Below are 16,839 nucleotides of genomic sequence, written 5' to 3' on the forward strand. Positions count from 1 at the left end.
AAACACAATCCATAGAGGTTTTTTTCCTAGATCTTAATGAAATTAACATTTTTAAAGATATATGCTATGTGTAGCATTGTAGGTATATATCAGCATAACATTTGGGGTGGGTTAAGAAGTTCAAACTTCAGAATAAAACTTTTGTTTCTAAAGCTGTTTAAAGAAAAAGAATCCGTAAGAAATTACAGATAGGCCTAAATGTACACACTTGGCCTAAAATAAATGCTCTGAAGATTTGTACCAGCAGTTTCCATGAAATTGCATTTTTACCTATCCTCCTCCCCACCCCCCCATTTCTGGACCTGAGTTTGCTATAAAACTTAACAGTGGCAAAGGGTAAGAGGTTAAATTTTGATTCTCCACTCATTGAACAAATACTGTTTACTTGGTGCGGGCACAAATCTGGGTATCAGAGATCGATCGAGAACAACAGAAAGCCCTATCCCTGCCCTTATAGAGGTCACACGTATTACAGAGTGGGGAGGACAAGCACAAAAAAGGTGATGAGTGCTAAGGCTGCGATTGTCCGGAGAGCCTTCCCAAGTGATACCTGAGCAAAACTTGAAATGAGGAAACGAGCCTTGCCAATCAGTATCTGAGGAAAGGTTGGAGGAAGAGGAATCCAACAAGAGGGATGAGCCTGAAGGTTGGATTGTAGCTAAAGCACGACAGTCTAGAGAAGCCAAAAAGGCAGCAGGAGAGAGGTAAGGTGGCAGAACAGCAACATCCTGTAGACCCTGTAATCTTCACCACTGGAGTGGAAAAGCCCGGTGATGGTGACAGTGGGGTGGGTTGATCTCCCTGGCAACAGCAAAGCCCTGTGATGCAGAGATCACCAACTAGGAGGCAGAGGACTGTGGGCTTCATTCCTGGTTTGGCCGCTTAATTAACTGCACAACCTTGGGCAAATTAACTGTCCTGCATCCTCTTTTCCTCTTTGGCACAGTGAGGATAATGCCTCACAGGTCTGTTAAGAGGACCAAATAAGGTATCTCTACCAAGGGGCACCTGGGCGGCTCCGTCGGTTAAAGCGTCCAGCTTCATCAGACAGCACAGAGCCTGCTTGGGATTCTCTCTCTTCCTTTCCCTCTGCCCTCCCTCTGCCCCACTCTGCCCCTTTCCAGCTTGTGCTCTCAGAATAAACAAACTTAAAAAAAAAAAAAAAAAAAAAAAAAAGATAAATCTCCCAAGCTTCTGATACAGTTTTCAGTAGAAGTTATTGTTAATTATAAGTTAATCCAAAAGGTGGGGGGGAAGAGCATGGAATATTTCCTAGTCGGACCAATGCTGAAAAGCTGAAAAGCTTTGGAAGTGGACAATGCATTGAAAAGTTAATTCTCAATATCCCAAAGAGGAAAAAGGGAGAAATTCAGTAGGAATTTCTTGATTCAATTGCATGTTTTCCTCAAACTATCTGCTTATGAGCCAGTTTGGGGTGCTCTATCTCAAAATTAGAGGATAGTCGTCTTTTCCCAATGCTATTCAACAAAATGAAAGTTTCAAATCAGTTATATCCTAATTTTAAAATGTTCGTTCCAACTACAATTTGCCTACCTCGAAGTGATAGCTGATAACCAAACAAGTGAACGAGAAGCAAACCAATTGGTGAAAAACAAAAACAGCTGCTCATGTGTTCAACAACTTTTTTGTAGACATGAATGGAAAGTTTTCTATATTTAAAATCATTTCCTATATTTATTAAATAGACAAAATGAATCTGAGCCCTCAGGGCAAAAGCACTCCTGTGTTTTCCAGCTTCCTATCAACTTATAGCCACAAAAAAGAAAATGTGCAATTTGATTTCCAAAGGTTTTCTTACTCTCAACAAGCTACTTTTCAGTCTCTCAGAAAAAGAATTTATGAGCTCCAAGCTACTTTCACATAGCTGTTCTGATTTCTTTGTGGAATTAGGATATAAATAAATGCATTGTCCAAACTGGCTTAGTGTCCTGCCATCCTCAGGGGCACCTCTGGCTACTTCCTGCTCTCCACTTCCGGCCATCTTGTCCTCTTTAGTGTCTTACCTTGGCTTCCAGATCCTGTTCTTAACTCTGACTTGTCTTTTCATTCCCAACCTGACTTTTGGGGATGCTTTTTCCAATCAGGTGGTACTTCACTGAGCACCTATTGCATGCCAGATTCAGGCACAAGGGATGCTGTTCCTCTTTTCCGAACTAACCCTGTTTCCCTGGATCTCTACCTCAGCTAGATTTCTAGAGCACCTCAAGATCCTCTTGCCACAATCCTAGGGACCAGTTGGCCAGAGCTTGCAGATATGGGAGTGTATTAAGCCTGAATCCATGGGGAGGAGCCAAGGCTCAGATCATGTTGGGCCAAGTTAAGATGAACAGGTTCATCTCAAGTCAGAGTCAGAGAGCCAGGAAGTCAGACCCTGGGAGCAAACATCAGACAAAAGCAAATACAGGGAAGAGGAGGAAATTAAATGTAAGTTGTCTTAATCACCCATCCATCTTTGAATCATGCCTTTCTAGATGGTTGGCTTGGCCTAAATTGTGTTATTTATTACCTTGCTATGAAATGTGGTTTAATAAATATTTTATTGATAGTAGTATTATCTTTGAGATGTGGGAGCCATAATAAAGGTTATATTTTCTGCTGGTAAAATCGTTCCTAGCTTGTATAATTTTATGCTAGAATTAAATACATCAGTAATTCATGGTGTTATGTAAAGGGCATCATGGCTTCTGAGAATCTGAGTTTGAAACAACAAGTTTGAACTACACTGTTGAGGAAAATAATTTAAAGGCAAACAGGAAGCTTACTGAAAAAAGATTCCAACTCAGTTCAGGAATATTGCAAGTGGTTACAACTTTAACTTAACTGTTTTACATCTTTGAAGCTTTCTTTATGTCGGCTTATTCTTTGTCAAATTTGTATATGCATACGTGAAATGTGTGTGTGCGCGCGCGCGTGCACCTGCGTGTTTGGCGGAGCATCATGTCTATTTCTAACTACAGTTCATAAGTCATAAGTAAATTTATAAGTTACCGTGGTTTTGTATTATAGTTCACTTCTATAATTATGTGAACAAAAAGACTGTTAGAAAAGTAAGCCCTATGCTGATGACAATATATAACCTTATTTTACTTCCCATTTTTATAGAATAAATCATGAGTAGAACAGGGTTTAGAGACCTATGGAAAGAGTCTCAGGTCTTTATATGTTTTTCTATTTGTTATGATTTTCAAAACACGGGGATGCCAATTTGTATTAAAAATCTATATAAGTATGTCCACCAATTCCTTTTATTCTGCTTTTATTCTTGTATCTAATTACAAATGTACACTTTGACATAAAAAAAAAAATAGGTTAATGCCTGGCTGGCTCAGTGGGTAGAGTATGCAACTCTTTTTTTTTTTTTTTTTTAATTTATTTTCAAGTTAGTTAACATACTGTGTAGTCTTGGCTTCAGGAGTAGAACCCAGTGTTTCATCTGTCACATACGACACCCAGTGCTCATCCCAACAAGTGCCCTCCTTAATGCCCGTCGCCCACTTAATCCACCCCCCCCACCCATCTCCACTCCAGCAACCCTCAGTTTGTTCTCTGTATTTAAGAGTCTCTTGTAGTTTGCTTCCCTTGCTGTTTTTATCTTCTTTTTCCTTCCCTTCCCCTATGTTCATCTTGTGAGTTTCTCAAATCCCACATATGAGTGAAATCATATATCTTTCTCTGACTGACTTATTTCACTTAGCATAATACCCTCCAGTTCCATCCACATTGTTGCAAATGGCAAGATTTCATTCTTTTTAATCACCGAGTAGTATTCCATTATATATCCATATACCACATCTTCTTAATCCATTCAGCAGTTGATGGACATTTTGGTTCTTTCCATACTTTGGCTATTGTTGATAGTGCTGCTATCAACACTGGGGTGTATGTGCCCCTTTGAATCAGCATTTTTGTATCCTTTGGACAAGTTCTAGTAGTGAAATTTCTGGGTCATAGGGTAGTTCTATTTTTAATTTTTTGAGGAACCTCCATGCTAGTTTCCAGAGTACCTACACTAGTTTGCATTCCCACCAGCAGTGCAAGAGGGTTCCCCTTTCTCTGCATCCTTGCCAACATTTGTTGTTTCCTGACTTGTTAATTTTAGCCATTTTGACAGGTGTGAGGTGGTATCTCATTGTGGTTTTGGTTTGTATTTCCCTGACGAGCGATGTTGAACATCTTTTCATCTTTTAGCCATCTGGACCTCTTTAGAAAAGTGTCTATTCATGTCTTCTGCCCATTTCTTCAGTGGATTATTTGTTTTTTGTGTGTTGAGTTTATGTGATATGTCATTTGCAAAGATCTTCTATTCCTTTGGTTGCCTTTTAGTTTTGTTGATTGTGTCCTTTGCTGTGGAGTGTGCAACTCTTGACCTCGAGGTTGTGGGTTCAAGCCCCACATTGGGTATAGAGATTACTTAAGGATAAAATCTTAAAAAAAAAAAAAAAAAAGGATAAAAGGGCAAACCTACCTGAAGAATTATATTAAATTGATCGTTTTGCAGATATAAAATAATTGTTCTGTATTTTCAGGAGAAGTGTTACCTTGTTTGTCAAATGCTTTTAAAATATTAGTTTTCTTTTAAATATTATCTTTATTTGAATCCATGATCTTGAAAAATTCTATGAAGAATTAATGGTATGAGAAAAGAACTGATAATCACTAAAGAATATATTCAAATAAAATATTCATCTTTACGTTATACATTTCATTGTAATAGCAATACTGGTCAGATTTATGATTTGAGTACTTACATCTCTTACTTAGAAATATATAAGATGTTTTTAAATTCTAGCATTGTTCAGAATACTCCAAAAATAATTATGAGCTGTAAAAAGATCAAGTAACCCTCCTGCTTTAATTTTTTGTAGCTGAAATATAACCTGGCTTAAAATACATCCAGCTTATGAATCCAGGGGACACGGCTTTGTTTTCCAGAATCAACACCTCAATCAAAATTCAGACATATTTAGATATCAAACCAAGAGTTACCCTATTCCCAAGTTCAGTTCATTCCCCTTAAACAAAAATATAAAAGTAATTATTGGTTTTCATTAGCATAGATACATGTTTGATAGTCACAGTATTTATAACAGTTACAGCACAGCATGTATCAGGTCAGAAAGGATGCTAGACGTAGTGATGGAGGAAGGCCCCCGAGTCCCCCCTGACCCTTCATCCCCACACACTCCTACCCAACCCCTCAGTGCTGGCCTTTACTGTTTCAGTTGCTGGATCCTGGGGAAGTCATGGGATAGAAGTAGAGAGATCAGGAACCACAGTGCCTATTTATTTCTTGGCATGGAATTATTTTAATATCTTAATAACCATTGTGGCTATACAGCTGAATGTGAACCCTGCACAGTGGGTTCTTCACACTTTCGATATAGGGATAGAAAAACCCAGTCCCCAAAACATCATTTTAATTGCTGAATTTATGAAAAACTCAAGCGTTACATAAGCATTGTACTTAGACACACAAAATCAAAGACAAATATAAGTGGAAAAGTTATTTCACTTAAAGATAGGACTGATTTTAAAACTTCTTGTAATATTTGCGTAAGATACAGTTTCTGTGGATTATGATGACTTAAGTAATTTTTTTTTAATTTTTTAATATTTGTTTATTTTTGAGAGAGACAGAGCACAAGTGGGGGAGGAGCAGAGACAGAGGGAGACACAGAATCCAAAGCAGGCTCCAAGCTCTGAGCTGTCCACACAAAGCCCGATGCGGCTCAAACTCACGAACCGGGAGATTATGCCCTGAACCCAAGTTGGACGCTCAACTGACTGAGCCTGCCAGCCAGGCGCCCCTTAAGTAATTTTTTTTTAAGTAGGCTTCATGCCCTGCATTGGGTTCCAACTCAGGGCATGACCGTAAGACCAAGATCTGAGCTAAGATCAAGAGTTGGATGCTTAACCCACTGAGCCATCCAGGGGCCCCTTAAATAATTTTAAAAGGAATTTTAAAAGAGAAAGGGTCTGTTACATCAACAAATGTGATTGCTTCCTACACTTTATTTTCACTGGTCTTTAAAAGCCTGTTAATATTTATTGAATCTGAGACATGATCAGTTATTTATATATATTAATTTGTATATCACTAAAATACCCCTGCCAATAACACTACAATACAATGATTTATTATTCTTAAAATTTTTCTTTTATACTTGAGAGCTCTATTAGACTTATTTAGACAGGTATTTTCCCATGCATCACTCCTGTACCTACATGAAGAATCTAAATGAGGGAGGGCTGGTTGGCCCAATAAGTGGAACATGCGACCTTTGACCTCAGGGTTGTGAGATCGAGCCCCACATTAGGTGTAGAAATTACTTAAAAAAATAAAATCTTCAAAAAAATCTAAATGAAATAGCTTCTTCATATTCAGTGACTAACTTTTCAATCATGTTTGTGCCCAAGAGTGGTAATTTTAAAACTATGTTCATAAATTCTTTGATATTCCTTCCTTCAATAAGTGGAGCCTAATTCCATCCCCTTGAGTGTGGGCTGGACTTCGTGACTGCTTCTAATGAACAGAATAAAGTGCAATGTGACCGGGTGGGACTTCCAAGACTGGGACATAGAAAGTCACTGTGGCTTCCTTCTAATTCTTCTCCTCCTGGATTCTCCACTTTGGAGGAAACCAGCTGCCGTGGTATAAAGCAGTCGTCAAGAGAGGCCCACGTGGTAAGGAACTGAGACCTCTGGACAACCGTCAAATAAGTGAGCTTGACATGCATCTTCCAGCCCAGTCAAGCATTCAGATGACTACTGCCCCAGACCCCATCTTGACTACAACCTCCTCACAGGCTCTGAGCCACAGCACCCAGCTACACTCCTTCAGATTCTTGACCAACAGGGACCCTGTGAGCTAAGTAACACGTGTTTGTTGTTTCGGGCTGCGACATTTGGGGACAGGTTTCACCTCAATAGCTAACTAACATACCAGGAGTCATCAGTTTTCAACCAGTATCATCTTCTGTGACATTAACGGCACTAATGATGCAGCATTTCATAAAAGAACTCCAGGAATTTCTCTGCAAGCTTTGCTGCAGATGTATGGTGGGGCATGAGTAACAACGACAGGACTCTGGGCAGACCACAAATGTAAGACATGCCCCAATTTTAGAGATGTGAGCAAAACGCATACCACAGAATTGACAAAGAATTACACTTTAAGCTATTTTTGTGACTTCCCTTCTGCCTTCCCCAACCACCCCCCCCCCCACCCCAAAAACACACTGTCTTCTTAAAGATCTTGATTTTGTCAATGGCAGTTTTACTGACCATTTTAGGACAAAGGTACTGAGGTTCATGGAGGATTACTGTATTTGCATCCTCGTTGGCATGGGGAGGTGCAGGGCTTGGGTGGCTGAGAAAGGGGCCCCTGGTGTGAACTGAAAGAATGCTTTATTATCTCTAACCTGTCCCAGCCCTAGCAGCCCTCCAGAGAGTCACAAAGACGATGCCCTCTTTGTAAGGGACTGGAATTGCAGGGAAAGTGGTGGCAGCTTTTTGGTGCCGACAGAATTTGGGCATTAAAGAGGACACGCTGGTCCTTCGGAATTTGGGAATGTTCTAGTTTGATGTGGAATTCTATATCCTGTAACAATTCACTACCAACATATTAGGAATGTGTGTACTTAGGGAGAAAAGCAAGCAATGCTTACTGGTTCAGAAAGAAATCTTAGCAGCATTACAATGGGTACATCAGCAATGTAAATATAAAAGGCAAAAGGAGATTTTTCTGACCTAAAGCACACGGCTCTCCTCCTTACATATTTCTCCACTAAGAAAGATGGATAGCTCCTAGGAAAGGGCTTTGTAAACTGTTATGCGCTAAATAAACTCGAGGCTTAATTATACATGTCTGCTGCCTCCACGCTGGGAGAGGTCACTAATCCTCACTGAATTCCCACCTGTGCCCGAGGCCCAGCACCTTCTCTGGGCTTCCTCCTCATCTCTCATTTCAAGGCAAGGCTTGATAGACAGGAATAGAAATAATAATGTTTAATACGATTTAAGAAGATATTCAGAAATAATTGTGTTTATACCCCCCACAGCTTCACTCCTTTTCATATTCTTGCGATGAATTTATTTAATCTCTAAATCTTCCTTCTCTGGAACGAGTGCACCTAGAATAAAGCTGCTTTCTTGTTCGGATCACCTGTAATTTAATTAATCTCCTTCCACAGATTTATTTTTTTCGTCTTCCTTCAGAGACCCTCACGTTTGCCCTAAAATCTCTTCGAGAACAGAAGTCCTTCCTCTTGCTGGCCTTGTTTTGAAGGGCTTGCTCCAATTCAACAAGTATTTGAACAAAAGTGTTTCTAGAGAGTCAATGCTGGATGCTGTAGGAGATAAAATAAATAAATAAATGCCACAGTCCCTGACAGTTCCTGCCCTCAACTGGCTTAGTTGCTAATGAGAAAACAAGAAGAAAGCTGCACAAGTAACTATGATGTTAAGTAGAGTGCCTTGTACTGGTACAGGAAGAGATTACACCAAGTACTGGGTGAGGATTTCCTGAGAGCCTTGTGGTTGTTGTTTGCTTGCTTGCTTGTTTTTGTCAGTCATTTCCAGTACAGCTTGGTATTTTCTGCCTAAATACTATGAGATGATTCTTTCTGCAAATCCTTTGGCTTTCTACTATATTTCCCCCCTTTGACTCTGAAATTCATGCATATATTCTAGAAAGTTCATGCATAGATTTAGGTCAGAAAAATCTCCTTTTGCGTTTTATATTTACATCGCTGATGTACCCATTGAAATGCTGCTAAGATTTCTTTCCGCTAAGATTTTAAGTTGTTTTTTTTTTAATTAAAAAAAAATTGTTTTAATGTTTGTTTATTCTTGAGAGAGAGAGAGAGAGAGAGAGAGACAAAGAGAGCATGAGCAAGGGAGGAGCAGAGAGAGGGGGAGACATAGAATCCAAAGCAGGTTCCAGGCTCTGAGCTGTCAGCACAGAGCCTGATGTGGGGCTCCGAGTCACAAACCGCGAGATCATGACTTGAACCAAAGTGAGACGCTTAACCAACTGAGCCGCCCAGGTGCCCCAAGTTGTTTTTTTTTTTAAATCAAAACCAACAGTCTTAAGAAAAATATAACTAAACTATTGTTTTATATCTGCTTTGAATAATCTTGACCTTATGAGTTGATATTCCTGTCTGTGATTTGCATTTGTCTCTTCATTGGTGTATCACCCTTCTCTACTCCCCTGTTTCGTATCTTAGGGCTTAGCAGTTTCCTGTTCTATTTGTCCTTCACCAACTGGTTTCAATGTCTCGATATCTCTGAATATCCAGGTAATAAAATCCCTCCAATTGCATAGTTTTTCAGTGTTGTCCTGTTTTTCTTTTTCTCCTTCCAAAATCTTAAGATGGCCTCAGTCAAGGGCTTCTCCAAGGTAAATTTCTTTTAATGTTCAGCCACAATTAAAAAAAAAAAAGTGCTGAAGTCTTTGTAATTCATGGGAAATTGCGTTAGTGTAAGGTGGTATTTCCCATAATGTCTTATGTTATTAGTGGCATCTGAGAAAAAAAACACGGTTAATATCCCTATTGGTTAACTACCAAATGGACACTTTTCCCTTTTTCCTCACTAACAGAACCCAGATTTTGTGCAGGCTCCTCCTAGTGGCCATATCCTTAAGAGGAGGCTGGAGTTGGACCTTGATTAGCTTAACTAACCAAGAAGTTCTCATTGTCCTGGAGAAGTGCAAGGATTAGATGTGGGCCTGAGATATAATTCTAGCTGATTAGATGTAAGGGGAAGTCTTGTGGAAGGCTTTGGAAAGTTTTCTCCGCTCAAAAATGAAGATGTTTCCTTTTCTTACCTCTGGACATTTTCACCTATGTGAGGTTATAAACGTCCTTATCGTATGCCACTGTCAGTTGGGTTTTGGTTAACTGCAATTGCGAACTGAAGCATTCCTGACATATCCCTTTTGGTGGGATCAGGGGATCAATAAATTATCTTCCATTTTCACTGTTTCCCTCTACTGTTCTCCTCAGGGCGCTCTTTTCTCCTTCATTTGTTGGGTATCCTCCTACTCTTTTAAGTACTCTATTTACTTGAAAAAAAGTTGTGAAAATGTGTTACTTATCCACACAGAATAATTGTGTGATTGGAGCAAATGAGGGGACTTTAGGCATTGGCAAACGGTAGAGGAAACCTTTTTAGGAGATTGAAAACAGTCACATACTCTTACTTGAGGCTGGTCCTGAATGCTAAGTCTGAATTCATCCTTGGAGGTGTTTAGCAGAAACCCTACTTTCCCAGAGGAGAAATTGAATATGTACATATTCTAGGCAAACTTTTCACTTTTCTCCATGTCAGAATCCATTAATTCTATTACCTTTTTACTGCCCCTCATTTCTCTCCTTACTTAGCTTAGGTACCCTAATAAAATATTTCTTCCAGCCTTATTGACAGGTGACATTGTGTAACTTTAAGATGTACAGTGTCATGATTTGATACACCTATATAGGTATGGAATGATTACCATAATAAAGTTAGTTAACACCTCCATCGTCTCACATAATTACCTTTTTCGTTGTTGTTTTAGGTGTGGTGAGAACATTCAAGATCTACTCTCTTGGCAGGTGTTCAGGACAGTATTGTCAACCATGGTCACCATGCTGTGCGTTAGATCCTCAGAATTTCTTCATCTCATGCATGGGAATTTGTACCCTTTGACCACATCTGCTTATTTTCCCCAACCCCCAGCCCTGGTAACCACTATTCTACTCTCTATTTCTATAGGTTCAGTTTTTTTTAGATTCCACATATAAGTAATACTATACAATATTTATCTTTCTCTATCTGACTTTTTTCTCTTAACGTAATATCCTCGAGGTCCATTCATGTTGTCTTGAAAGATAGGATTTCCTTCTTTATATATGTGTGTTGTGCTTATGTGTATGTCTGTGTGTGTGTGTGTATCAACTGTTTTTATCCATTCATCCATAGGTGGACATTTAGGTTGTTCCCATGTCTTGGCTACTGTGAATAATACTGCAATGTACATGGGAGTGCAGGTATCTCTTCCAGATAGTGAGACAGTGATTTCATTTCCTTCAGATATATACCCAGAAGTTGGATTTCAGGATCATATGGTAGTTCCGTTTTTATTTATTTAATTTATTTTTGAGAGAGAGAGAGAGAGAGAGAGAGAGAGAACGTGAGTGGGGGAGGGGCAGAGAGGGAGGCGCAGAATCCGAAGCAGTCTCCAGGCTCTGAGCCTTCAGCACAGAGCCTGACATGGGGCTGGAACCCATGTCCAGTGAGATCATGACTTAAGCCGAAGTCAGACCCTCAACCAACTGAGCCACTCAGGCGTCCCAAGTAGTTCTGTTTTCAATTTTCTGAGGAACTTCTGTTTTCCGTAGTGGCTGCACCAATTTACATTCCCACCAACAGTGCACAAGAATTCTCTTTCCTCCACATTCTCTCCAATACTTGTTATCTTTTTAAAAAATAGACTTTCTAACAGGTGTAAGGTGATATTGCATTTGTAGTAAAATATTAATGACTAATTTCCATACACCTTCAACTCTCCTGCCCCAATCTCCCTTCATCAAACTATCCTGGCAAAAACCAATCAATCATGGTAAAATCCAGCCAAGTTAGCTTCAAAAACCATGCAGTTGAATATGGCTGAAAAGAAATACTGAAAATCATATCAATTAAACTTGGTGTTGCTCTGCAAACCTACTGTACTTCCATATTTGATTCACTTTTCCTATCTCCCCAACCACTCTTGGACACCTTCACTGATCTTAAACCTTGAACATCTCCTCCCTCCTTGGCATTCTCATTTGATGACTTTGCTGCTACTTCATCAGAAAACGGGCAGTCAGAAGAGAGCCTCCATACGTTCCCATCCCTCCATGTATCAAGCTACCCATATCTTACTCTGCCTTTTCTTCTGCTTTTGTGGATGAAATCTCTGCATTCCTATTTAAGGCGAATCCTTATGTAACACTAGATTCCATCCTCTTCTTTCCTGCTCAAAGACAGCAATCCCTTCCCTTTTTCTCCATCATCAGCAACGTTTCCCTCTCTAGTAAACCATTCTCATAAAAAAAAAAGTGCAATGATATATTTAGAAAACAAGAAAACATCTAGAAAAAGAAAATTCTTCCCACACCAACTTCCTACTCCATTTCTCTGCTCCTCCTAAACAGAGTTTCCTGTACTCACTGTCTCCAAATTTTCTTATTCCATCCTCTTTTAAACTCATTCCAACCAAGTTTTTTGACTTCATCGCTCCTTTGACAAACCCCTTTTCAAGGTCATTAATGACCACTTTGTGTAAGTCCAACAACTGATTCTCAGTCTTCACCTCACTTGGCCTGTCGGAAGCATTTGGTATAGTTGGCTACTCCCTTTTTCTGGAAACTTTTTTTTTTTTTCTTTTCCTGTCTTGACTTCTAGAACTCTGCTTTCTCCTTGTTTTTCCTCCTGCACCATTAGATTCTCCTTCTCTGTCTCCTTTGCTGGTTCCTCCTTAGTCCCAGCGTTTGGTCCTCAGATAACCCCAGGTGATCTCTTCTAGTCTCGTAACTTTAAACATTGTCCCTATGCCGAAGACTCTCAAGTTTATTTCTCTAGCTTCACCTGTCCCCTTAACCTAGACTATATATCCAACGGACATTTCAATACCTCCAGCTGGACATTTACTAGACACCTGACATTTCACATGTCCAAACCCAGCGTCCTGGTTTCCTTCCTCAAATGTGTTTTACCTCCAGGTTCCTTTATCTTAGCGCATCTCGAATAAATCTCTTGTCAGGAAAAAAAAAATCCTATTAATCCATAATTTTTTTCTTTTTGTATATCCCATATCCACACTTTCAACAAATCCTGTTGGCTTCATCTTCAAAACATATTAAAAATTTAGGGGTACCTGTGTGGCTCAGTTGTTTAAGCATCTGACTTCGGCTCAGGTCATCATCTCATTGTTCTGGGTTCAGGCCCTGAGTCAGACTCTGTGCTGACAGCTCAGAGCCTGGAGTCTGCTTCAGATTCTGTGTCTCCCTCTCTCTCTCTGCACCTCTCCCATTAGCATTTTATCTCTCTCTCAAAATAAATAAATAAATAAATGAACAAACATCAAAAAAATTTAAAAACACCTTTAAAATCTAACCACTTCTCATAACTTCTCACCACTTCCACTGCTAAATATCACCACAATTATCTCTCTTCCGGGTTATTGCTATAATCCTTGATTCTTCATTGCCTAGTCACAGCAAACAGAGAGAATCATCCTTTTAAAACCTTAGTGAAACCATGTCACTCTTTCCCTTAAAGAACCCTTATTGGCTCCCATCTGCACACACTAGAATATAGACTAAAATGCTTCAACACAGAGACCCAAAACACAGTAAAAAAAAAAAAAAAAAAAGTTATTTCTGTTTTTTATGTACAAGTTCAAAGCTTTTTTTTTTTTTTTTTCAACGTTTTTTATTTATTTTGGGGACAGAGAGAGACAGAGCATGAATGGGGGAGGGGCAGAGAGAGAGGGAGACACAGAATCGGAAACAGGCTCCAGGCTCCGAGCCATCAGCCCAGAGCCTGACACGGGGCTTGAACTCACAGACCGCGAGATCGTGACCTGGCTGAAGTCAGACGCTTAACCGACTGCGCCACCCAGGCGCCCCGAAAGCTTTGAGGACAGTACTGCTCTACTGCTCCAGCACTGCTCCAACAATTTGTCCTGAAAACCAGGTTTCCTCTATCTTGTTCTGCCACCTTCCTATAGTGCAGGTCTGCAGACAATGAATTCTCTCGGTTTTTGTTGATCTGAGAACGTTTTTTTAAATTTTTTCTTCAATTAGAAAGATATTGTTGCTGGCTATAGTATTCTGGTTTAACCCTTTTTTCTCCCATAGATGTCACTCCACTATCTTATGGCTTGAAAGTAAATTTGTTGTACTTCTTTCCTTTATGCCACTTGGTTCCCCACACTGCCCCACCCCCCCAATCTGGTTGCTTCTAAGATTTTTCTCTTTGTCTTCTGTTTAAAACATTTTGAGTAGGATATGCCTAGGTGTGTATGTAGGGTTTTGTTTATTTTGCTTCGTTTTACTTTGTCTGGTATGTATCTTGCTTGCTGCCCTTTGAGTTTTTTAGAACTATGCTTAGCATTGTTCATTAATGTTGAAAAATTAAGTCTCAGCCACTTTTTTAAGAAATATTTATTTGGCCTCATTCTCTCTCTCTTTCTGAGATTCCAACTACATGTTTGAGACTGTTTGATAATGTCCCACAGCATTTGGATGTCCTGTCATCCTTTTTATACTCCTTTTTCGCTTTGTGTTTCATTTTGGGTAATTCCTATTGACCTATCTTCAAGTTCACTGATTCTTTGCTCAGATGTGTCGAGTCTACTGATGAATTTATCATAAGCATTCTTCAGCTCTGTTATGGTGTGGGTAATTGACCCGGCTTGAGGTTTAATGTTGCTCTGATTATGCTTAGGACACCCAAGCTTCAAATTCCTGTAATGTTAGTTTGTGTTTAGGGTGGAGCTGATTTGCCAGAAAGTATTTTTCCATGTCTGCCTCACCATTCAATCTTTCTGCCATACTCTATTCAATGCAAGTGTCACTAAATGCAGTCTTAGCTTCAAGGAGAGGGGAATTAGGCTACATCTTTTGGATAAGAAGGAGTGTTGAATAATCAATCAATTAATTAATTAATTGTGGGGGTCAAGGGAGGGTATTTATTTATATATAAAAATGGAAATGTAATTGACATATGACGTTGTGTGAGTTTTGGATGTATAGTGTGTTGATTTGGTACCATTATATATGATGATATGATTTTCTTTGGAGGATGAGGGATACTGGTGGAAACTAGCACAGAAGGGACAGGAGAGATGGGGTGAAATGGGGTCTTGCTTCCCTTCCCCAGGCCTGAGCTGCAAGGATGTTATCTCAGGGCTCTCACCAAACTGTTTTAGTGAGAATTCTGCCGTGTCCATGGAAAGAAGCCTGTGAGTGGCTACAGATCCTCCTCACATCTGTGGCCCCAACAGTCTCTGTATTCTAGAGGTATCACCTCTAGGTAATCAAGTACTCATGCCCCATTTCTTCAGTGTAGTTCATCGCCCTGCAATCTTAGGTCTCTGATGAGTTCAAGCAACGTTGTGATTTTTGCAGATTTCTCTACATATTTTGTCACTGTTGTCATAAGGGTGGGAGGGAAGTTCTTCTTAAATTTCTATATCATAAGCAGAAGCCGGAAGCATATTCCATCACATATTCGTGGACTGCCACATACTTGAAACATTTCAAGCTGTTGTAGTTTTTATTTTCACCGGAGCTCAAATTTAAGGTAGTGGAAGCCTCTTCAAGTTGACTTCTGAAAAATTCTGTCACACTCTCATAAGTATTTGATAGCTTCCTTGCTTTCTGCTGTTACAGCATGTTCCAAAACCAACTTGTGCTTTTTCTGTCCCGCAGCTAGAAACAGCCGTTTCTCAAAGTTTCCTTGTTTCTATGAGTAGAAAATGGTATTTAGAGACCAACGTCTAAGCACCAGGGATGCTCATGGCAAAGGGTTACTTCTTGTTTCAGACTATTCAGTGAGCAAAACTAGGTGACGGATAGTTTATAAAAAACAGGAGATCATGACTATATGTTAAAACTTTAATTTTAAAATCAAGTCTAAAGGGTTTTTACTTAACCTCATCTGTCTTCTGTCAATTATTCTTTCTCACTCTGCCCAAATTCCTGGTTTCCAAGGACACCAGCATAATCATTCATTTGCTTTTGTAGTGGGTGCTGCCCAGATCTTTCCCCTCAGGAACAAGGAACTCATTCATTCATCTGCTGGAAATATTGCCTGTTGAAGCCTCATGTTAAGTCTTTCCCCAGAAATTGGGGAAGGTTATACCACTTCTCCTGGTGAAATATGGGGCTACAAAGTTGTGGTTCTCTTGCCTCAATTTGGGACATCCGTAAAGGGCTATCACGGTTTAAGAGCTCCTCATGGGATCAACCAAATCTCTTGCAACTTCCTGACGATTCAACTTCTTCTTCTGCCCAGTCTGGCTCTTCTATTCCCTTACAAGTATTTTTTTTTTTTTTGTTATTTAAAGCACACTCCATAATAAATGATCTGCATGCAAATCCCCCAAAGAGCCTTAGAGTCTATTTATCTAAGAATCTAATCCATGATAGCTTTATTCTCATAATGCATAGTCATTTTTATAATAATATTACCCACGCAATTACTGGAAACATACTTACTGAAAACAATTTAAAATTATTTTTTTTACATCATTTTTATTTTATTTTGTGTGTTTCTTTTTGTTCTTAGGTTTTATCTTTTTAGGGATACACCATCTAATTACTGTTTTAAAATCACTTAAAATAGTTCCTCTCTCTATGGCTATGCCAATTAACTCAATATACAGATAAATTCATTTGGTTCATTTTGTTTTTTATTTTTAGAGGTTTTTTAAGTTTAAACTCATTTTTTAATTATGTAAAATATTTACACAATTCCTATCAACTATGGAAAATGATGTATATTTTCAGAAGTCTAGCTTCTGTCCCTGTTTTCTCTACCCTTTCTCATGTGTAAATAATTTTAAACATTTTTGGCTTATTCTTCCATTATGGTAATTATATTTTCCCATAAATATGGGGTGCCTGGGTGGCTCAGTCGGTTAAGTCTCCGACTTCAGCTCAGGTCATGATCTCACGGTTCGTGAGTTTGAGTCCTGCATTGGGGCTTTCTGTTCTCAGCATAAAGCCTGCTTTGGATGCTCTGTCTCCCTCTCTCTCTGCTCCTCCCCTGCTCATGCTC

The sequence above is a fragment of the Panthera uncia genome, chromosome A2 (assembly GCF_023721935.1).
Source record: "Panthera uncia isolate 11264 chromosome A2, Puncia_PCG_1.0, whole genome shotgun sequence".
Taxonomy (NCBI): Eukaryota; Metazoa; Chordata; class Mammalia; order Carnivora; family Felidae; genus Panthera; species Panthera uncia.